Source organism: Apis mellifera, linkage group LG6 (assembly GCF_003254395.2).
Source record: "Apis mellifera strain DH4 linkage group LG6, Amel_HAv3.1, whole genome shotgun sequence".
Lineage (NCBI taxonomy): Eukaryota > Metazoa > Arthropoda > Insecta > Hymenoptera > Apidae > Apis > Apis mellifera.
The window spans coordinates 16,383,161-16,408,257 of record NC_037643.1 but is presented as its reverse complement, the minus strand read 5'-3'; the positions used below and the strand labels follow the sequence as shown (position 1 = coordinate 16,408,257).

Sequence of the window (25,097 nt, the reverse complement as noted above, 5' to 3'; positions counted from 1 at the left end):
CAGTAACGTTTGCAATAGGTGTCAAGCAGGAAGGTGGATAAAGTTCTAACGAGGATTTAACTAACTTGTCCGCAGGGGTCGGTTGACAATGGGCTTGTCTTCGACCCTCGCCAACTCTGAACAGACGTCGCTCGTCACACTGACAGATTGACTGATCGCTACCTTCTACTGGTGTTTCATTCTCGTTGTTAGCATTGAAACATCTCGTAATAACGCTATTATACGTTTAATCGATTATTGAGGATAGATGTGAACCAGAAACTTATACCATAATGTTTACATGAATACAATTGATAATAAAACTCTTGAAATTTATTTTTCATAAATGCATTATCCATTGCATTATTAACAAATTATATTTCAAGAATATATATTTCAATATATATTTCAAGAACAATCTTTAGAAAACTGATATATTTAAGATTAAAATTTTCCTTTCCATATTTGAAAGTACTCCTTGCAAATATTCCTCTGCATTGAAAATAATCTGACAATTTTTATTCAATGAATTTTATCATATAAAAAATATCTCAAGAATAATTTTCAAGAATTGTACGCAAATATATTCATATCATTAAAAACTTATAGTGATATGAGTAGTATCTATTAATATTATAATATCATATCTATCTCACAGAGATAATATTTAGCTTTAAATACAGTTTCAAATACATCCAAAATCATCAATTCAATTATGTGAGCAATTTTTTAATAATCTCTATCTTTTAACTTCTTCTCTTCACCATTTTTAAATTATCATTTATTCGTTCTTCAAATTGTTGAATTCGTTCTTCATTTTTGTCGATTTCTTCTATGAAGAAAGAAAGGGAAGATGAGTTGACCGAACGTGTTAATATTCATGTATATACGTGCATCTGGCATCGTTTCGAAAAGAGAAGATAAGAGAGCCGTAGAGCGGTTGCAGGCTCGAGTTTCGCTCGTTTTATAACTCCGTTCGAACGCATTATGAAACGTTTCGAGCACCCAGCCAATTGGCAAGCGATACCTTAAAAAAAAAAAAAAAGAAGGAATGTAAGTGTGTAGGCGAATGAGGTTCATAGGTAGATTCTACATCGTACGGGTATCGAATGAAGCGGATGGACCAAGTATGTAGCGGGGAAGTGAATCGTGGCACGAAGGACGAGCGAGAGTGAAGAAGGGAAGTGAAAAAGGAGGCTGCAAAACGAGTTGGAGGTGAGATGAGCTTTATTGTCAAGTCACGCGGGCATCGTGGCCTATCTCTATCTACCGTCGTCACCCCTTGTGCCGGCTTTCCTCTATGACACCCCCTTACCGAGTGACGTGGACGCTACTGCCTCTTCCATCAGTGGTCGTATGTAATGTAAGTACATAACGATTCTGTTCTGTACGTGCATCATCTCGTTCACCTACCTTTTGTGTGTCGGTAAATTTTAGATAAACAGTGGCAAGTGTATATAAGAGTCTCGGATCTTATATAAATGTTTCGAATCTTTCCTAGAATTAAAAATGTAGTAATCAAATTAATTTGCATTTTTTTAATTTTAAAAAATTGAAATATGACGATTTGCATTTGGAATAGCGCGCTTCATCTCGTCAAAAGTTATTTTGAATAGGTTAGGTTACACGTCATTATCGATCATATAGAAAAATAACGTGGAACGAATGATTATAAGTGCTTAGAATAGATGGAAAAAGTAAATATTCTATATCATAATTTAAGAACATTGAAAACTTGAATACGTACAGTAGGAGATGTTAAAATGTTTCCAGTGTATAATGAATTGTTTTCTTACATCTTGTTTACAACTATTAATCGTATTTCTTTCGAGGGATTGATATCACGATTATAAATTATCACAGACCACACACGTATGATAATATCAAGATTGTTCTTATGTTTGCATTGCTATGTTGGTGGTATGATGTCATTTCATTGATTATATATAACAATGCATAAAGATATTACAATAGGCGGTCATAGATATTTATAATAATAAAAATAATTTTTTTCTGTAATATCTCAAAAACTAAAAGAAAAAGTTATCTTCTATGACACACTTAAAAGTCATCAAAATTAGATCAAAATAGTTTTATGCAACTTCGTTGGAATTTATATTTAGGTTAAGTTAGATTAGATCACTCACAATATTTAGGTTAGGCCTCGGATTAAAGTCTAAGAAAATATCACAAAAATAACAATTCCTTCAAAATGCTTCAAGAATATATGCAACCATCAGTAACAGTACCAATAATAATTCATTCCTTCATTGAGTCCAAGATTCTTCATCACTTATATAGACAACTTTCGAGTAAGGAGAGTACGAAGATAAACGAAACGAAAAGGACGAATCAATCGGTTCTTCTCATTTCGTCTAGCAGCTTTAAGCTTGTGACGTCACGTTTACTCTCGCCGCGTATAGAAGGTGGAGAAAGGGAAGATTTGGCGACGCCAGCATCTTTCGCTTCTGATGACGGTGTAGGTTCGCAGTGGTTGATGACGCGGCACATAGGTTATATCCGTACCTACATACAATCGTGTCGCACATACATATAAGTGAAGGAACACGCGTGTATACATGTCGATGCACACACTATCCATATTCACCGAATAAACGAATGAACGAAACCCGCCAGTAGAACGCGGAACTAAGGAGATCACGAAGACGGCCACCTTGACCCACTCTCTTGGTAGACGACTCGATCGACGATCCGTGTTCAATGGTCGCGTCCAATGCTGCCATGGAAATTCACAATGTTTCCGACCGACCGAGTAATTTGTTTGTCTCTTTGACATTTCGATGTTATTTATTTTTGGTCTTAGATCTTTAGTTCGTTTTTAATGTCGATTTTATTAGTATTATTTATTACTATTATTGAATTATAATTCAGAATGATTATCGATATATCGATATATCGATCGATAATATTGTTAAGATATTCATAATAGATGAAAATAATTAAAATTTTTATTTCTTCTTGTTCAAATTTATTATCAAAAATATTGTTAACGATTATTATTTTGGATTAATCATATTTCATTGAGTTTTTCAATTTTATATATCGATTAAGATATCGATAATCATATCCAATAGAACTAGATAAAATTAATTTATTTTTGTCGAAATTTATTACAAATAACGTTTTGAAGTGTTTTAATAATAATTTCGATTAAAAATTGAAACTCTTTCTATTCATTAACGATATTTCAACTATATATTATCGATATATTGAAAACTATATGAATAAGATATCGATAATCGATAATCACAACTTTATCATAATTGACACTGAAAGCTAAAAAATATATCTTATAACGATAGTTAAACGGCTTAAAAGCGAAAATTTAGAAAAATGGTGGAAAATAATTATATTTTAAAAATTTAGAAAACGTAAAATCTCATTTCGAGAATTTTTGAAGAATAAATGAAGAAATAGAAACACAATTTCTGTCACAGTTTTTATGATATTTTCATAAAATCATTATGTTAATACAGATAGTGTAATGACCCTGAAGAATACTACCTTGACCCAGTCGGACAGTTGGGTCGTCAAACAGAATCGATACTCACTAATCAGATCAAACTACCCTTCTTCTACCTACCTCCTCGATGACCACGTACATGATTCTGAACTTCATTTGCGAATACCTCGTGCTTTTTCCGCCTTAGAAAACTCTTCATTCTTCTTTAAGAAACGAATTTATCGAATCGATCATTATCACGTTGATAACTTACTATATCTAGTAACAATGATTTTTATTTTATACAATAGCATAAAATTACTAAATTTACTTTATTGAATTTCTTACACTATTATATCACATTCGATTATCTTTGTAAATAATTTGTTTCAATTACATAAAAATCAACAATTTATTAATCATGTTTATAAACTCATATAATTTTCAAAGAAACTAAAAGAAAGAACAGATATCGTTCGCTTCTGTTCCCGTTCGATCGATATCCCCTTTCCTTTACTCCTCGTCTTTGGTCGTTGTACGAAACATACGCTGGACCTTACGGTCTGTCTTCCGCCCGTAAAAGGGACGAGGGAACGACTAGTTCCTTCCTAGGCGTATACCAACGGTGATTTAGTGAGATCCGATCTGCGAGTGGAGACCTGAGACCGATCAGTTTGCTCATAAATATTAGGTTTTTTTTTCTATGCATACGGAGACGCGCATGTTCGCCCATTTCTACTTTTTTTTCTCTTAAAGAGTAAAAGTGACCCATCCTTTGCGATCATTGGCCTTACCATCCTTCTTCGACGTCAAATTTCTTTCAATTCCACTAGACAGTGGAAATTTATCCTTTGCACTGTCGATAACCCTTTTGGTGACTTTTTCCATCTGGATGGTAAAAAATATCACTAGAAAGGAATTCGATCGTACGATACTATAACAATGTTTTTCAATTCGAGAAGACTATTTTTTACGATCGTGGCAATTTTTTAATTCTTTTTTTAATATTAATTTCTGTACTTTTTTTAAAGATTTAAGAAATTTCGATTTAATTATCAATTAAATCATTTAATTATTCACATCGGTATTGCTATAATTTAATAATAAACATTTAATTAACAACAAGATAAAAATGTAAAAAAAATTCAATTGTCCAAGAAAAAAAATAAAAACAGGAAATATTACGATTGAAGAACGAAGAGAGTGTTGGTGGATTAAACTGAAGCCGAGATCTAGAGAAGAAGAAAGTTTAATTTCTCGAAAGTTCCTCGCGATCCCCTCCGGTTACTTATCAATTATAATTATTATAGGGCGTTTGGCAAATGAGGAGGCGAGGATGGTGGTGGTTAATAGGTGGCCCGTTTCTGAGGCGCTACCTTAACTACACTTTTATAGCGCTTCTCGACTTTAAACGGATAATTTTTATCCGCTAAGCCTCCGCCGTGGATTCCACCCCCTCCCCCCCCTCCTTTCGGCCAACTGCGGCGTCACAGAGAGGTGTGGGTATACCGCCCTCCATGTCCTGAGCGACCCCTCATAAAATTAAGTCAAACAGCTACGGGGTGCCGCCACTCGTTCTTCCCCGTTAAAAGAGGAACACACCGAAGCGGTACTGGTTGCGGCGAGCTGGAAAGAAGGGTGAGACTTCGATTGCTCGGGGTGACGTTGATGACGCCCACGCCAAAAGTCATCCACGTACGATTCTCCGGGAATTATGCATTCCTTTTGCATCGCTTTTGGCGGAGGCTTTTGAATTAGAGGAGGAAAAAAATTTTTTTTTTTTTGAAATTCGTACTTTGTACCATGATCATATTAATTGTTATACTTAATAAAATGACGTTAACGCCACCTTTGAACAAATTGAGAAATTATGCATTATTTTTGTGGCAAATTTCAGATCAGTGAGATGGCGTTAATATCGCCAAAATACTCGAAGATATCATTGTTTCTGTGGCAAGTTTCAGATCGAAGAAAAATTGTTGAAATTGAATTTTTGTTAAAATTAATATATAAATATTTTGACAGTATGATATTTCATGTTATAATTAAAAACTCATCAATAATTAAATAATGCTATATTGTTTTTGTATTTTTGTTTTAAGTTCATGAGATTTATTTATGTTCCATGTTGATTATTATCATTATTCATAATTAACAGAATCAATTATTATCCTAATTAATTCTTCTGTTTTATGTTTCATAAACACGTACAAAAAAAAATTGGCATTATAATACCGAAAAATGTTGAAGGCATCGATTTTCAACCCTTGAACTCGTTGAACTTGAAGTCAGATCGGCTGGGATACGAACGGTTCTTCTTCCCCGTCCGGTCAAATGGAATTACTTTTATCGGTGGTGGTAGACGACGATTCGATTCATGGTCGTTGATACGAGTCGAAGAGAGAGAGAGAGAGAGAGAGAGAGCGCCACTGTTGCGCGCTACGTTTCGCCAAACCCAGATTTGATCGTGTTTTCCGGCATTACGCCGTCCAACTCCTTCCTTCCTTCCTTCCTTCTCCTTTGCGAAGCATCGATCACTCATCACCGTGATTGACGAGTGATATCGTTAAAGGTTTTAAGACCCCCTTCGAGATGCGTGCGATGCGCCAGATGATCTTGTTAAATATCACCCCTGCTATGCGTTCTTTAATCCTCCCAGCTCGCAGCTTTGTACATATCCTCTTTTCACGTAAGCGCGATGAAATATATCTTCCGTTGTAAAACGTGAATCAGAAATTCAATATAAAATCGGTAAATTTCGAAAAATTTTAAAATATCGAAATGATGAATTAGATCGAAATTAGAAATACACGATATCACAAAAACCATTCAATTACTCAAATTACTGAAAATTCATGTCTTAAAATAGTATAGGTTTCAATAATTAATAGTTACACATATAAATATTCGCGTCACTAAAAATAGTTCAATTATTCAATCTACGAAAATTCACATATTACTCCTTAAATACGTTTTAAATTACATAGATTTATACACAGCACTTTTTTAAGTTCTAGTAGTTAATAACGTTATCGATTTATTATAGCGTTATTATTTTTATTAATATTAATAATTATTCAAACCGACGAAAGTTCACATATTACGTTCTAAAGTAGCTCTGTCGCTTTGAATGTCAAGTTCCAATAATTAATAATGCGGCGCTACTGTCGTAGCAACGATCCATCATGGCGTCATTACTTTTCTCGCGCATAAGGCGATCATTAGACAAATGACCGAATTTGGAAAGAGCATATTCTCGTGAAGAGGCGCGCTGCCTCGCAGAGGATGATTGTAGGTGTGGGTGGTGACCAGGAGGTAGCGGTTCTCGCGCCGTCGCTCTCCATGAGGTTTCTATGGCACAGGGAAATACCTATCCGGTTGTAGGGTCGGCCTCGTTGGAATCGAGGCGCTTGCCATCGGTGGCCCCGCCCACTCACGATACAACCTTCGACTCTCGCACACCCCCAATGCCCGGTTATTATTATCATCGCGGCCGTTCTCCACCTTCATCCTCCTCCACTCTCTCGCCAATGGAACACCTCTCGTTTCGACCTAATCCGCGTATAGGGCCACGTCGAAGTCACTCTTTTCGAGGAATCTGAGATCGTATATTGCGTAAACAAGAGGGAATAATTCGAGAGAATATTAGGGAGAATAGACTGTAGATCATTGAGGGGGGAATATTTCGTCGGTGTGCAAATGTTTCGCGTGTAAAATTTGTAGATATGTTTGAGAAGGTTAGGATGTAGCAAGAAGAATATTATAGGACATAGGAGATTTTTTAAATGGAAAATAAAAGGAATTTTATATTGAAATTCTAAAATTTCATCGAACAGATGATTCATGGAAATAATTTTTAATATTTTTTGGATATGAATATTTAAGGAAGAAAGAGAGTTGATATTTATTTTTTCCTTTTTTAATTTGTAAATTTAAATAATATTGAAGATAAAAGAAATATAAATATTTCTTCTAAGGAAAATTTTTGATTAGTATTTTTTTTTTTTTTTCATTTTTCATGCTTTCTTCCTTAAATATTAAATCAAAGTTGAAAATTATATTGGGAATAGTAATTGGTTTACGGGCATCCCTTGCACGTATTCGATTAGCAAGCTTCACCGACGGTCCGAGGGTTAAATGTCCCGGCAATGATTTACAGGAATGAGAAGAGAAAGATAGGAATCTATCTCCGGTGCATTCATCAACCCGATGGACGCCAAGTGGTCGTCTTGTATCCACATTTGTATAACAGAATTGAACTAACGGAATTCTGGATTAATAACCTAGTAATAAAAAAACGCAATGAGAGAAAAAAATAAATAAGGGAAAAGCGTGATAATAATAACGATGAAATTTTATGAATAAAAATGATCTAATAATAATAATAGTAAAATAAAAAAAGACAAAAATTTGTAAAATGGTGAAATCGAATGGTACAGGGTGCGGGAACATCTGGACGATGCACGCAGGGGTTATACGGAGCATGGAGCTTTTTAGCATTTTTATGCGAGCTGCTGCTGACAGTTTATTTTATTATATAGGCGGCTGCCCATCGTCCATCCTCCAGAAGAATTCATAAGTCAAGTCCTACACAACTTTGGCACAGTCCGAGCCCATTTGTTCGTGGTTCCTTACAACTGTCGATACAGATGGTCGATTGATCAAATTCCTATGCATGATAGAAGAAATGTAAATTTTTAATTAATTAGTTTCGTCAAAATTAATAAAATTAATAAATATTATATATTATTCTTTAATTTAGATTAAATTATTACGATTTACAAAACTTATCTTTTTAATTACAAATTAATTATTTCTTTTTTTTTTATAAGTTCGATATTCTATAAATAAATTATGTTAGATATATTATAATCTATAAAATCTATTTTTTTATCTAATACTATTATATATTATTTATATTATTGAATATTAGTAAATTTTTTCTATAAATTTTATTATAAAATTAATACAAATTAAATTAAGTATATTTACGATCAAGCTACCCATCTAGTTATCAATCGATCAAGATGCGAGCGCATAATCTTGTTTAAACGCAAGATCGGCCAATAGTTTCCAATCAGGAACACATACATGAAATCCTAATTCCGGTGGTTTCACACAATTTCGAATGATGCGGAGCAATGCGACTCATCGTTCCTATGCTAACGAGAACGTTCTCAAACCATTGTCCGAATCGGCAGTTCGTAGATCGCAGCCGGCACCGATCGCTTCTTCCCCTCCATCACTTTCCTTTTCCCTGTGTCTTTCGAAGGGGGGTGCGGCGATCGCGCAATAATACTAAAAAGATAAAACCTTCCCTTTGGAAGGGGGTGTCCACCCTTCGAGGAACACGGTCGGCTATTGCTTCGAGGCTAGGTGGCCCATAAGCTGCCAACCTTACGTAGATAGACATGGGAGTCCAGTTTTCCTCTCTTTCTCTCTCTTTCTTTCCATTCATACTCCATCTCATTTTCCATCCTCTTTATATCGACAAGTCACATGTACACAACACACGCGCGCGCGCATACGTCGAACGAACCATGCTTGTAGGAGGCAAGCGTTCACAATGGGCAACGGCGACCCCGAAGCAAGGTTTGTGTGCTGCGCTAATAATGGGCGGGTGAGCCGATCAGCCAGTTGACCGTGACTAGATAAAAAATACTGCCTGACAGCCGACCAACCCTCTCTCCCTTCCTTTTTCTCGCTCATGGCCCGACCCTTGGAAATCCAACCGAGGGAGCAAAGGCGAACTAGTTCTCGAACTTGGCGTTGTCATGCTAATCGAGTGCAAGTCCACGAGACACTGGGCAGTTTGCATGAAATCGGTGGAAGGAGCAATGTGGACTCCTCTAGTCGTAAATTCTGTTACCGATCAACAGGGGTCAGTATCGGCGCGTGTATAACATTTTTGGATTTAGGTTAGATGCTTAGATTAACTAGTTGAAGTATTATTTTCGTATGGATTTTTTAACTTCTTATTTGTAAATAGTGAAAAAAATTATGAAGATTAGATATAATTGTAATCAATGATTTTATTGTAAGTTTATTTTTTCATGCAATTGATTTTTTTTTAATGATTTCGTTATATCAAAAATAATTAGAAGAAAGATTCTGGCGACTGTCAATTTTTATATTTGTGGAAAAATAAGAGTTTATTAATCAGTATTGATTTAAAATTTGTTGTGGTTTTGTTAATTTTGAAGATAATTCAACATACGATACAACGATATAATTAAAAAATTGTTCAATCATCTTGAAAAATATGAAAGAATATTATTTAATTTAATTTTTAAGGATTATGAGTTAACTATTCTTGCTACATAGTAATGTCTGAATAACTGTAAAATGGAGATTGAAACGCATCAATTATTTGAGAAAGAAAATATTCCAAGAGGTTAGATATTATAATATTTCAATATCATTTCTCGTTTAAATTATAAACATTTATAACTTATCAAATGGTATAACTCGTATTTTTTGCAAGAGGAATACGAATTATCATTTTTCATCGATCAACTCAATCCTATTGGATCGTTAGAGAACTGAAGGATTTTATGTTGAGAGACAAAACGAAGAACGTTATAAGCATCCTGAGAGGATGGAAAGAAATCGAAAGAAAGTAGATATACGAGGAACCGTGGTTAGACGAGGTGGAATAATAACAGGCTGGGATATATCAATGGGATTCAATATCGAAATGATCCGATGCCCGTGTCTAAGCATGCGTGCACGCATCGGGGGATCTTCGCGTACATAACTTACATATATGTAACGGCTATAAAGATAGCGTGTATCAGATAGCATAGTCTCGTGAAAGGGAAGTTGGAACGGTCTTCTTCTTTGGCAAACGGCCAAGTGTTTTTCACTTGATTCTTTTTTTTTTTATAATTCATCTTTAATATTGAAGATTTACGATGTAAGTATTTATATATAGATAACAAATAAAATTTTCTATATTATTAGCTAAATCAAATTTCATTTTTTATCTAAATTAATTATACGAGAAAATAAAAGAAATAAAAATCTGTTCGTTTCAGTATCAAGTTAATCATTCATAAATAATGAAGTTAACGTTATCGTCACGCTAGCAGTGACCTTACAGTGCAAAGGATTCAATTTAATTAATAAGGGAAATGAAATTTTTGTATGTTCGAGTATCAGATTATTAAACGTCATTCATAAATAATGAAGTTGTCTTGTCACGCTAATGGTAATTTTACGGTATAAAGAGATATTAATATTTGATAAATTAAAAAATTTATTATTTATACGAGAAAAAAATTAATATTATTACAGGAGAATCAGACGAGATACATATCAAGCGTAATTGAACGTGGAGAAAAGTTAGAAGAAATTCTCAGTTCTCAGTTCTCAAAACAAGATTCTTCTTCGAAACTTATGATATTTCATCCAAATAGTGGTGGAGGTTAAGCGTCTACGAAGTTCGGTTAGAATTTCGAATAATGCTCGTGCTTTTCCATCGAATGGGTTCGAGTTCTTAAGAATTCGAATTTCTATCATCCACGTATCCCATTACATGTAATATATTAATCCAATACTTGAATCTCTATTTTGATTCACCGTATCTACGTGTCGATAAATATCCTTCAGTTGAATTGCAACGACGTAAAATTTCAACCTAACCTAACTTCTCTTCTTATCCACGTTTGATAGAACATTATAGTGCAGCACGTTACTCAAAGTAATCTTATATTCTTTCCAGCTTTAATCTTACTTCCTGTCGAATCTCGAAAAATCATAGTTCTTGTAACAAAGTGGAGGAAGAAAAAAATCATAGTTCAAAGGGAACAGAGAGAAGAACAATGCCAGAGGGAAAAAGAAAGAAAGAGATAAAGAAAAAAAAAATAGGCTTGGATGGAAGGAGACGTATCAAGAAGGAAGTTGTTCAAGACAAGAAGGACGCCTAAGGCGTTTTATGGGTGTCGATGATGTCACAGATTCGAGCCATAAAAAGAAATTTAGTGGTCCAGAGCGACCAGTCTACGTTCGAGAACGATACATTTCCAGCCCTTTTCTTTTTTTTTTCTTTCCCCCCTCCACAATCGAAATCCGGTAATCCTCATAGGACCACGAAGCATGATGGTTGGTCAAAAAGTGACCGACCATACCGACCGATAAATTCAAATTTATCTAAATTTTCATCCATTTGATTAGCATCATTGTTCATTTTCAAGTCGAACGGATTAAAAATGAATCGACTATTAGCCTACCAAAGTCTACTTTACTCGTTGCCTTTAATTCGAGATGGATTCAGGAATTTACAGCTGGGTAAATAAGGTTAAGTAGATGCAGATTGAGTCGAGCGTGGAAGCCACACAATGGAGAATGCGGGGTGGAGGGGAGATGGACCGTACCACCTTCGCTTCGTACCACAGAATCGAAGCCCCATCGTGTGGTCGCAACTACGGATAGTATCGGATACTAGCCGCGGGCTACTTACCTCTATTATGCCAATAGTGACGCTAGGTAGGCTAGGGTCATCTTCAATTGGATCATACTTGACACTCGGTATGGTAGGCCAGCTGATCGTTACATTCTTCGACGTAATGTTTTAGCGCGAAATCTGTTTCGACGAGAAACATTACCTCTTGACCCGCACCTGTATGATCCGATGTGTGTAACCAACGCGTGTGAAATTGGCTTATACACCGCGATGCTTGCGTCAGTCGTAATATTCGTTAAGCCCGGATCATCTTTCAATTGGATCGTGTTTGACACTTGGACATTTAGTCGAATTATCGTTATTATTATTATTATTATGTTTTTCACATACGATTGTTTTGTCATGTGGGTATCATTTTTTTATCGTAATAAAATATTTATTTTTCTCCTTTTCTGTCTATCGAAGAACGGATTATTTATAACTATTGATCAATTCAATCGAATTAATCGTTACGAACAAAGAAAACGAAGAAATAGTAAGTTTAATTTAATTAGGTTAAAAATATTTTCCATCGTATTGTCGATTTTTTTTCGATTTATTATATCGACCGAGGGAAAGGCTGTTTGCAAGGGCAGCAAATTGTTTAAAATAGACCGTAAAGGGGATTTAAATGGTCCCCAAGCGTGTATCGCGACGCACTGTCACAGATGGAGGGATCTGGCTCTAAAGTGAATCGAACCATGTAAACTCGCTCGAATATTCGACAATTAAAAATCTAGCATAACCGTAGTCTTATTATTATTCGTATATTAATTTATTTATGTATAATAATATTTTATCGTATTTTTTTTCTCTTTAAATTCTTTTTAAATATATATTTTACATATAAGCATTCGAAATTCTATCAAAAATTTAAAATCTCTTTAGATTTAGTTTTATAAATATTAAATCGATAATATCGAGTTTTATCGAAACCACGAACTGTCTGAAGTTGAATGCACCAAAATTGTCATGCGCGTTGCGTCGAAAAAAATTCAATTGCACGCATGACGTTGCACGCATGCACATAAACGAATGCGAATACGTCACGGTGCGTAAACCATGAGGGTCGAAAGCGATGGAAGAGAGGGTTGTGTAGCGTAGAAAAGGAAGAATCAGAGAAACACCGTGGTCACCCTTAACGAGGCTAATACACTCGTCACGGAGCGACCAGTATCCGTTATATACTTGGCGTCACGTCCCGTACGACATGTGATTAATGTCGCGCTTCCCGAAGCGCGATACAACTGTTGAACGTCACGTTGACGGTCCGCGTTGCGTTTCGCGGCACGGAATCCATGCTGTCAAATCGTTCGTTATAATTCCGTGTAACACGTCCCAAGACTCGTGTCTGTGTAAATTTATTGTTCCCTCTGTGCACAATGTGCTAGTTACGCGAGAGAAAGTGAAACATCGAAATGTGAAAGGAATATAACGTTAAAAATTACATAATTTTATCGGAATAACTGTCGGTAAAATAGGTTAAATGTATAAAATATATATATATCGAACGTCTGATGAAATCTCTGTTAATATATTATATTTGAAAATTTAAAGTGTCTCATAGATTGAAACAGATGTTATCGAAACTGCTTGCAAATACGTGGCGTACAACTGATACAACACGCGATCGTTATCTTAGAATCGAAAGAAAAGAAGATGTACGCGAAGTCGAAAGTGGCACATAGGAATTCGCCAATATCCACAGAACATAAATGTTTTACATGCAATAAGGTGTTCGCCCCGGCTGGACGAAACTGCCCGCAGTCCAATTTTATTACTTGACCGCAAAGGGGCTTCGCTCGAAGAAAAACGCTAGAGTGAGGATTTGAGGTGTAAAAAAAACTAATCATATAAATGCGAAAAACACTTCCACTACGTAACATAGTTGTAACGTGTAATAATATTGAATTAGATCAAATATGAATTATATATAACGATTATAATAAAATATAATAAAATTGAACCAAAAATAATAATGTTTAAACAGATATTATGTTAGTATGATGATAAATTTAATATATTAATTGATTGCAAATTACATTTAACAACGGTGATTCATTCGAGACGTAATCGATATTAAAAAGGTTAAGTTGCATTTCATCGATGAATTAATTTGATATTTTCATTATTGAAAATAGACAACAATTTTTTGAACAATCTAAAAGTTTTATATAAATCAATAATAAATTGTTTAATAATGATTTTTCATCAATATTAGATATATCAAAATTAATTTTATAAAAATATAATATGAATATAAAACTATTATATAAAAAGTATAAGAAATATAAGAAAACTATGATTATTCAGACGTTATTTTTATTGTCTTTAAAATAAATATATAATATCATTTATTATTTCTTTTTTCTTATTCATAACTTATAAATAAACTTATTAAATTATTCTTTTAAAATAATCTAAAAAATTTTTACAGAAAAATTCTAATAAAAATGCAACTTGTAAAACTTGAATATAAAAACGCTAGCTGGCGACACATGCAAATGCGTGTGTGTTCGCGCCAGTACGTATCGCGTACGATTTATGACGGTCAGTTTATTGAAATGGCCGGCCTGGTTTCGTCCCTTGCGATCGCCCAAACGTTTCTTGATCTTTCACGGCATATAAGTGCGGATATTTATTCACGTGTGCATGTATGTAGTGTATACGAAAACAAGGAATATGACTTTTCGCGTTCGATAACATAAAGCAACGTTTCGACGGAACAAGAGGGATCGAAGTTTCTCGTTGTTGTCTTTCGCTAAATCTTTAATATTCTATTTAATATCGACGGTCCCTGTATAGTTGGCAGGTTACGGATACCACGATCATATAAATCAAACGATGGATATTGGTCGTTTTTGTTGGCAACGGGGCGAAATTCTACTAGCGTGGCGTCTATATATAATTGTTTTTACGGATTATAAATTTCACTTTTTACCAACGACACATTGCGTCCCATTCGATTCCATTTCCCTACCTGAGATTTTCTTTCCAATCTGGGGGAATCTCCGGTGCCACCTCGACGATCCCATTCGTCTTTTCGAAGGAAATTCCAAGATCTACGATTTACTTATTTTCTGGCGTTTAAGGAAGAAACTTTCCGCTGGAATAAAGTTTCCACGCGTAAAAGGGGATTCCGTAATATAATATTTCTCGAGTATTATATATCGCGCGAGTTGGTGAAATAAACTTATTCCCGCAGCAATTCTGAAATTGATATTCAGTTATATTTGCAAATCTAAAATAATACAATTACTGGAAAAAATATAACGAGATTAGGTTATATGTATAGGTTATATTGTATAAATTAACAATAACGTTAGATATAACAATAAGTTAGGTTAACAATAAAATGACGAACGATGTGATTCTTTTTTAGAATTAAGAAATTGAAGAAAAATTGAAAGAAATGTTACAATATCTTTAGAGAATCTTTAGAGAGAACAAAGCTATTAGAATTTAATAGAATCTTACAATCGACTATCATTGCATACCAGACGCTCATTTATATCAGAATAGAAACAGATAATATTTATGGAGAATTCGTTCGAAAATCCAACGAACGAACCCCTCGTTCCCCTTTTACCGGGACATCAACATGATACAGTGCCGTTTAGATGGGAGTTCAGGGGTTAAGAAGAGATTTTGGGGTCGCGTTAATTAATACTGCGCTACTGGCACCCCTGTAAACGCAACACTCGGGCACTAACTATGACTTAAGCTGCCATTAATTCACATCAACGTCTTCCTACAGTACAGGGTAGGTGACTTGCATCCTTGTTGCCGAACTGAGATAAGTGGTTATACTCTTGAAAAATTCATCGTGATTGGTATTATAATTTTCTTAAAAATTTCAAAGAAATATATTAAAAAATCTTCTTTCGCGTTATAAACTTTGATCTAATGATTTATAACATTAAAATAAATATATATATATATATTATAATTATATAGTAAATATATAATATTAAAATAAAAGTTTATATAATGCTATTTTTTAAAAAAATGAAAAATAAAATAATTTAACGAATTTTCAATTATCCAAAAGTTTTAATTTTAATGCAAATATCATTTTATAAATTGCGCTCTTGAGACTTTCTTAGAAAGAGAGCGAGAAAGAGGGCAGCAGCGGTTTCACGGTAGTCGATGTATCCGAACGATAACCAACTTGCGTATTTGTCACGCACACGTCTCATGTGACCCGCGAACTTAACATAATCCCTGTCAACTCTAAGAAAATAATGATCGCATGATGCGTCTGTGATTTTACAGTACGTATGCATCTACTATTACATTGTTCCTATCAGTTCTTGTATCAGGTAAATAAATTGCCGGTGTAAAATTAATTTTGTAACAGGATCTATTGTGATCAACGATAATAACTCAATATCGTTGTCGTTGAAGTTATATAGTGTATTTTAATCTTTTTAAACTCGATCATGTTACTAGAAAATATTTTTATTTGTAAAGTTATTCGAGAACTTAATTTCTTTTTTTTCTTGATATGTAACATTGTTAGTAAATTTGAGAATGTTATAGATAATTTCATTTGACACTTAATAATAATATATAACAATTACTTATTAGGTATTCGAGGAAATATTTTTATATTTTAATGTGAATTTTTCTCTTATCTAAAATTTGTGATTAAACTAAAAAAAAATATTTTCATATAAATTAAAAAAACACTCGATAACTAATAAAACTAGCTTATCTCATTGAAAGTAACGATTAAACAATCTCCATTCGATATTTCCGCTACTTCATATATTCTTCTCCAAAACTCTGCTTTCAATATTTACGATTACTCAGTCCTACGTAATCCAGGCAATAAATCGAGTCCTCGAGTCCTCCTAAATTCATCGAGATGACGATTCGAATCAGGAGAAGAATCTCCCATCTATAGAACCTCGCGGTGCGACGAAGGGAAACGATGTTGACACGCTATCCGGTGGTCTTTCCGTACCGAAAATCCAGTACGTCTGGGTGGATCTTTCCCGTTGGTTAAGCCGATCATTGTCGCGGTAACAAGCCGGCTATTGACAGGTCTCGTTCTCGAACGCCCGTTACATACGCGCGGCACGTCCACGTATACGTATATACGTATCCACGCGTTTGCATGTGTACGAGTGAAAGGTTGCGTTGTGTGTGCGTGTAGAGACACACATCGTTCTTGAGCAAAGGGACACACGACGATGAGACAAACCACGGTTTGACCACTGTGCGGTAGTGTTACGGCTCTACTACGGGGGCCACATACTAATGGGGCATTACCTTAACACCCTCTATCCTGACTCTCGTTCAGTTAGTTACTCCTTGGGGATGTGGAAGAAAGAAAAGTCCACCCTCTCTAACCTCTCTTTCTTTTTTCGATCGTCTTCTTTCTCGACACTTCTCTCGTTACTCCTTCCTTTTCCTTTTCGAAAGACGCGACGCGAGTGTGCCTCATCTCCTCTCCTCGTCCCTCTCTCAGTTTTCACCACACTTTTTCTCTCTGTTTTTGATCGATCGTTCATGAAAACGCGCGTCTCGACGTAAATCGTTATCGAGCCACTTCCACGTCTGTTGGATAACTCGATCCTCGAAATCGGATCGTTTAGCAAAATTTCGATGAGGCTGGACGATCACTCGAAAGAATTTTTTTAGTCGCAAATTTAAAACGTTAGATTGAACTAATGTTCACGGGAACGTAATTGAGGTTAGTAGAACTATGGCGGTGGACACGTTGTATGGAAAAGTTCATATCGAGTGATTTGTGATTATATATTGACTTATAGAATTAATAAATCAGAGATAAAATTGTCCATTAAAAAAACTTACCGGTAGAATCAATTTTATCGATTTTATTCTACTTGTATTGCATAAAAATATATATAAAGAATAAATTATAAAAATACTTAACCTAAAAATGAAACATCGAAATTATTGATGAACTAAAGTGAAGTACGATCAAAAACTGATTAGGAAACATCGATTTAGAGTTTTACATTGGATCTTCCAGGTGAGATAATATGCCGCGATCGAAGAATTGCAAATCGTTTTGATCGCAACACGGTTCGAGTTGTGTCGACACTCGGAGGCCCGATCCGAGATTCGGTCGGAAACAATACGACGAGCGATTTGTGCTGGCGATAGGTGAAGCCGGGGTGGGGAGAGGACTGCATGAATTTCAATCGACATCTTATCTAGTACACGAGCGAGCTTCGAGTGCCGGTGGATCGTGATCAAGTGGACCTCCATGGCGAGGACAATACACGCTGCGCCCGACAAGTGACAATACGCTATCAGGGTCGTTCGAGGCGTATTGCTCTTTTGTCCGAACTACTATACCTGCCATACGTACTTGAACAAGTTCATGGAAAGTGTGAGGACTGACCCGGCCATGGATTACCAGTGAAGATTGCGTAAGTGTTGTTCAAACCTGTCGTGAGGAGAACATGGCGTGAATATTAGGAAGAGATAAGGTATTTCAGACCATAGTACTTATTTCTTTAGAAATTTTGACATAGCACGTTATACAGTGTATAAGATTAGCAACATAAATATTTGACAATTAATAGAAAAGTTGGAAAATTTTATAAAATTAGATTTTCTGAGAAGAATAAAATAATTTAAGTGTCTGTCATTTTATCCAATTTAGAAACTTGTCAAAGGTATTCCGAAACGTCTTACCAAACAAATATTTCAAAAAGTGGCAAAACCTATTCTCTCGATATTTCCATTAAAACTTTCCACATATATTTAAAGACGGTCCATGTATAAAAGGAAGAGAAAAAAAAAACTGTGACAGAAACTGCGACAAGAAGGAAAACATAACCTCTTTATCCAGTTTTCCGAAACCGTCAGCTAGTCTATCGAATATCCTGGTCCCTTTATGAATTACTCGATTTTGGACCCGATGCGACTGCTAGCGTATTAAACCCGTCTCAAGACCGACGTACAACTTTTAAGGCCTTCTACACCCTGGAAAGCCACCCCACCCCTTTCTCGCGTCAACCCTCTTTCGTACGGTTATACGATTTCACCGAAGCATGGGGGCAAAGGGGGTACGGGATGCGATAGGATTTACTGCTCCAGACATATTTCAGCTTCCAATTCGAGCAGTTGGAACGAAAATCGGCGCGTTTCGTGCTTCTTTCGTCCTATTTTTCCGCGTTATCGACCACCCTTTATATAGTATAACGAGGAAACGCGTAAAACGTTACAAACCTAATCGGTATATCGAATTGGTGATCGAAGATTTCCATTTTTTCCAGCTGGAAGAAATATTTGACGAAAGAAGATTTCATCGATGGTGAATTTTGTAATTTAAATAATCAAGATATAGAAATTTTTCGGAGGTAGATGAAAATTTGTTTAAATTTTTTTTTTAATTTTTTAATTTTTTTTAGATTAAGAAATATTTGTTAAAATAAATTCATAAAATTTTTTCTATTGTTTTATAGAATAAAAATTGAAAATTGTGAAAGGAAGAACATCAAAGAAGAAATATTATTGAAGAGTATTAATAGAGAAAGATATATTCTCTTGCTAGAGAAGAATAACAATCCCTCGAATTCTCACTCCTCTGCAAGATCATTATGGAAGCAATTAAGTAATGCACCTTGGGGAACCAAATCCCTGCAGAATCGAAGCAAAACGAAAACATTGGAAGATAAACGGGGATCGATAAAAAATCGTCCAACATCTATTGATTAATTATCTACCTCTCCATTTCTTGTAAACCATTATTTTCAAACCAATCATTTCAATTTATTTTTTTATTTTTCAGATACATTGACACATATGTATATATTAAATTAAAATTATTCTTAGAAAGAAGAATTATATAATTAAAATCTATTGAAGAATCTCTTCATTACAAAATCTTTCAATGATAAAAACAAAAAATTCGAAGCATATGATAATATTTTATATTATTTTATAGTCGACGAAATTTTCAGTGCCAATTATCAATTCTCTTTTCTTCGCAGACATTAAAATATAATCGATGGAATTGTGAAAGACGATCTACGTGCCAAGAAGGAAACAAAAATACCAAGAGAAATAGAGAAAGAATAAAAAAAAAAAGAAGAAACGAATGAGTGTCGCTATGGAGAAAATAGCCGAAGGAGATCGAATCGGTTGGTAAATTAGATGACGATTGTTCGCTTCCAAGGCTACTAATCAGGAGCTTGCACTTCCCCCTCTTTCAACGAAACGAGACTAGTTCCTCTTCTCCTCCTTCTTCTTATTCAATTCGACGCCTCTTTCCTTTCCTTTATTTTCGTTTCTCCGTATACTTCTTTTCCCTTCCCAACTCCCTTGACTCGAGTGGACTCGTCAGAAAGTCAGAACTGGCGCTAACTCGACTCCACTAACGGGCAATCAGATTGCCACTGTTTGGGACAACAAACTCTGCCAGAGAGCGTGTCTCTCCTCCTTGTATAGCTTATTTATCGAAGAAGTTAGCCAAGGGGGTTAAACAGCAGTAAATCCTCCCTCACGAGGCGGAATGGGCATTTGCGACTTAATTGCTTCGACCTGATTCCCGATTCCCCCCAATGGATGGATGATTGGGCAACGATGATTTGCGATGTTCACAGATGGCACTGATGATTAGTTCTTAAAGATTTAATTGGAAAATTATGTCTTAAATTTAACAGTTTGTGTTAAATATATACAGATTCAAATATTACTATTCATGTATATTTCGTTTTATATTTTTGTTGATAAAAAGTTTTTTCAAATAGAAGTTTTTGAAGTATTCTGATGTTAATATATTTAGTTTCTTTATAAATAGATATATATGTATAAAAATTAATTTTTTTATAGAATCTAAAGATCAAAGCAAATATAAAAATTAATAGAAATGTCGAAGCTTATTTGGTAAATTATAAATAATTGAAATTTACTTTGGATGAAAACAACTTGGATATATTTATGTTTATTTCTAAAAGTTCACAAATATATTACCATTCTGTAATAATATATTACATTGTGTATATTAAAGTGTAAATGAGTAGATTTAAAAATAAATGATTTACTTTTAACTGTGAAATCAACAATTATTGTTTCAAAAACTTTTTGAAATTTATGTTTTATTCTTTTGTAGAACCAAAAATATTACAATTTTTACATAAATATCATTAATTAACAAATTATTTGTTATTTGTAATATCACAAATTGAAAAAAATGTTAATATTTTTATCTCATATTACAAATATGCCACATATTTTTATATTTAAAATTTTATTTAAAAGAAAAAACAAGCAAAGACAAGAAATAAATGTAAGTCTATTAATATAAAATGTTAATCACATAATGAAGATTAAAAGTAAAGAAAAGTTCATTAAAAAACCAAATATAATATGTAATTGGTGGTGTTTAAACGCGTAAATAACGCAATTGGTTAACAACTAGGTTAATACTTGCTTTATTATGATACGCAGTGGTCACGTGCTCGAGGCAATCCTCTCGAGACCTGGATAATATCTATTCGACGGACGTGTACGGGGAATGTCAGCAGCTGTATCCGTGAACAATCAGATCGAGGATATCCTGCATCCCGATTTCCCGTAACCCTACGCGCCAGACTCTGGCGAGGGTGAATCGAGGGTCTCGGTCTTATTGTCCCATTTACACCACTTTCTTATATCTTGAGAATATTTTCTCAATATCTTTGTCGATACGATTTCACCCAATTATGACGAAATTTGAACGAAGGAAGGATTTAAAAATTAAAATTACAAGAATTTGTGTTAAAATTATAATATTTGGTTAATTGTTGCCATTATTCTATAAGAATTCGTGGAATTACTTTTAGTTTTTAAGCGTACATGTGCCTTTAAAGATAGATTAGATTAAATTAGGTTAGGTTACATCGATACTCTTTGTTTTGATTCTTTCCAACACAAATCAAAATATGTGCGTGCACGCATACACATTTCCTTGTCACATAACCTTTTATCTTCGCCACTCGATGGATATTCATTTATATATATATACATATATTTCAATTAAAAAAGTGAAATAATATGATTTTTAAATTATTTGAATACATATTAAACTTGAGATTGAATATATTCCACTTACATTTATAAATTTTTTATACGATAAAAAACATGGTCAATGCGCACAATAGATTTGCAAACTATATATAGGCATAGTCGAGGTACCAGCAGCGATTAGGTTGGCCATTAAAGAAAACGGAGGAAACGTTATTACCCAGCAGGAATCGGTCGCGTTATCTCTGCGCTCAATTAGACCCGTAAAGAATCGCGTATAGCTCATTGATCCTCTTTGGTTCTGCTTGTAGTCGATCGACCCTTCTACTTTTTTCTCCGCATGTTCTCTTATATCACGTTCCTTCTATAAAATATCGTGCTAATTTGACATTCCTTTTGAATCTTCGACAAAAATAAATGATTATTGCACTTTGTTAAATATAATATTTTATCAAAAAATATAAAAATATAGTAACTACTTTTACATTTATTTCAATGGATTTAATATCATATATATAATAAACTAGAATTAGAAATCAAAGATGACGGATATTGATTTTCGATAAAAATAAAAGTAGTTATAAAAAATACGATAAAATTTACTTGTGAAATGAACATACATATATGCAAAAAAAGTCGAATAAATAAAATTCTTTCTTATTTTTCATATTTTTTATGAAAAAAAAATTCATGATACATCATTCGCCATAGAATAAGAAATCTGTATGATACATTTTTAGAACTAACATTCAACCTTCTAATACTAAAAATACTAGAAGATATTAAAGAATAAATCCTTCTTTATAAATCTCTATTGACAACATATTTTAACTCTAAAAAAAAATACGATTTCGGTGAATCACACTGCTCTCGATTTTTTACACGTTGTTTTTTTTTAACCATCGTTGTTTTTTTTTCCAAGAAGCACCATAGGGATAGTATGTAAAAAGACCATCAGCGATTCGGCAGCGGTAGCGTTTCGACACTCTCGCAAAGCTCCTGAGAGACTCGTTACTGTCATCGTCGTCGTCGTTCCCCTTTTGCGTATATTTGTTATATGTGGTCCTGAAAATTAACTGACAAAAGTTAATTGACGATTTCTGGATTGGTTTTGAGCAAGTTAATGATGAAAGACAAAGCATAATTTTAAATATTTAGAATTTAATACTATTGTGAAGAACATTGTCAGGTAAAAATTATATTTAAAAAATAAAAAATGTTGGGTTTGATTTCACTTTAAAAAGATTTTTCGTCAACAAATAAATTGCTCGATAATTTATTATGTTTCCTGTACGTACGTAAGTACATGTTTTGATTAAAATTACAATTAGATGAATTTCTTTGTTCTTGTTCAAATATTTTTATGAATATTCTATTCTATTTTATGAATATTTGCTAGTGGACATTGCATTGAAACAATTCAAAAATCACTGTCATTTTAGATTTAGATTTCATTAATCAAAACTTGCAAAAGTTTTATTCTCAAACTTATTCTTTTTTCTTTTTTGTTCAAGCTTGGCGATTCGCGAGCGACTCATACCCAACACTACCATTCGTTTACGCGCTCTAATTCGTTTCTCGTTAATAACTCGTTAACTAAACCGAAACGAAAATTTTCGCAAAGGAAAAAATTGATCGAAATCACCTCGACAATTGCATCATTAAGCTTGAATATTTGGAACGTTTTGCACATACACCGAGAAAAGAATAGAACAATGCAGTAATCCTCCATTCGGATACACCGATCTCTACCGATCTGTAGCTGCAGAATTCGAATTCTCACGAAGACGCACACGCCGGCAATAACTACCAGCGCACGATTTACGATCCTCCACGACTATAAACAATGGGTAAACGCCAGGTTATTACATCAAGAAGAGTAGTAGGGGATGAGAAACGCCCGGACCAGGGATGGAATTGCCGCATCCGAGAGGTGTGTCCACCTTGCCGGGCTGGACATATTTCCTGGCTTGTTTCACCGTACAGTGCACGAGATCGACGATGATACTACTTTTTTTAACTGCGAGTATTTATAAAATTTTAAGAGAGAATATTTTCAAGAATTATTCTTGTTTTTGAACGAATGAATACTACGTTGAGACTAATTGAGATTAAATTTTTACAGAATTTAGAAAATATTAGAATTTTGGAATAAAATTTTTGGAAATTGCTTTATTTTTGAATAAATGAACACTGCTTTGAGAGTGATTTATAAAGTATTAACCTTTTTAGAAACAGAAATACATAAGGATATCGAACAGATTTAGAAATAAAATTTTCAAGTATTTTTGAACAAGTGAATTGCAATTAAAATTTTCGAAAATTGTTTTTGATTTTTTTAAAATTTTTTGAGAATTAAAATTAAAAAAATATTCTTTAGAATTGCTTTTGAGATTATTTTTAATCAAGTGAATATTACATTGGAATTGACAAGTTATTTTAACTTTTTCAGAAATTCTTCTTAAGAATCGATATTCCTGACAAATGGATACATTGCACTTGGAATAATCTTTCATCGTTCTTGAAAATTAAAAGTTTCAAAATAAAATTTTAAAAATATTTCTCACAATCGCATCGAAAGACTTATTCTCACAAGGTTAATGTTGTATCAGGAAACATAACCTAAAAATACGAACGCACGTTCTTAAATTCAAACTCTCTGGAAAATAAAAATAAAATATTAAATTCAAACTCGAAACATCTTATCCATCGCAGGGATATTTTTCCAACTTTTGCAAAGAAACTCTGCCATTCGTAACCACTGTACAAATGTACAGACTGGGTGTGCACAGGAGCAAGGCAACAGGACCTGAGAGGACACGCGAACACTCGATCGCTCCAGATATATAAGTATTCCCGAAGGCGAGGGGCAATTTGTCCCGGTCATTTGCCGAGTCCACGGGGACTCCCTGACTGTAATCCAATCACTAGCCACACTCTCCTCCCTTCCCACCTCCCTTTTTCTTTATCTTCCTTTTCTGCTCTCTTTTTCTCTCTCTTTATACTGCTCTTCGTCCCCTTTAATAAGAATTCTCCTTCCAGCCTACGTCCATCTTCGTCGCCGTCCTCCTGGCAAACCTCGTCAGTCGTCATTGAGTCTCGGGCAATCCTGCGTGACCGAGTGACGACTGCATCGACTGTTGGATTCCGTTTCCTAAAAAGGGGATGTTTAGGAGTCCACGTTATCGTCGACAGAGGGGACGAGATTACGCCAAGTTGGTA

General features: G+C 34.3%; 3 long non-coding RNA genes across 6 annotated transcripts; 2 read left to right on the top strand and 1 right to left on the bottom strand.

The window, feature by feature from the left end:
* Nucleotides 1-210: 210 nt before the first annotated feature.
* Nucleotides 211-2,741, bottom strand: LOC100577215. Of its 2 annotated transcripts, XR_001703499.2 has the most exons (4): nt 2,127-2,737; nt 1,727-2,009; nt 1,295-1,476; nt 211-1,006 (listed from the first exon to the last, which is right to left on the bottom strand). It is a non-coding gene; the product is annotated as an uncharacterized LOC100577215 (long non-coding RNA). The 2 variants fall into 2 exon arrangements; XR_003304860.1 differs by lacking the exon at nt 211-1,006 and having other exon boundaries at nt 1,272-1,476; nt 2,127-2,741.
* Nucleotides 1,013-23,987, top strand: LOC100577259. Of its 3 annotated transcripts, none has more exons than XR_001703501.2 (6): nt 1,013-1,342; nt 17,890-18,292; nt 19,145-19,228; nt 19,334-19,607; nt 19,862-20,011; nt 23,390-23,987. It is a non-coding gene; the product is annotated as an uncharacterized LOC100577259 (long non-coding RNA). The 3 variants fall into 3 exon arrangements; XR_003304862.1 differs by lacking the exon at nt 23,390-23,987 and adding an exon at nt 21,321-21,919; XR_003304861.1 differs by lacking the exons at nt 19,862-20,011; nt 23,390-23,987 and having other exon boundaries at nt 19,334-19,853.
* LOC100577286 lies at nt 9,649-12,728 on the top strand. The gene is made up of 4 exons (XR_120593.4): nt 9,649-10,358; nt 10,480-10,652; nt 10,739-10,981; nt 11,166-12,728. It is a non-coding gene; the product is annotated as an uncharacterized LOC100577286 (long non-coding RNA).
* Nucleotides 23,988-25,097: the final 1,110 nt, after the last annotated feature.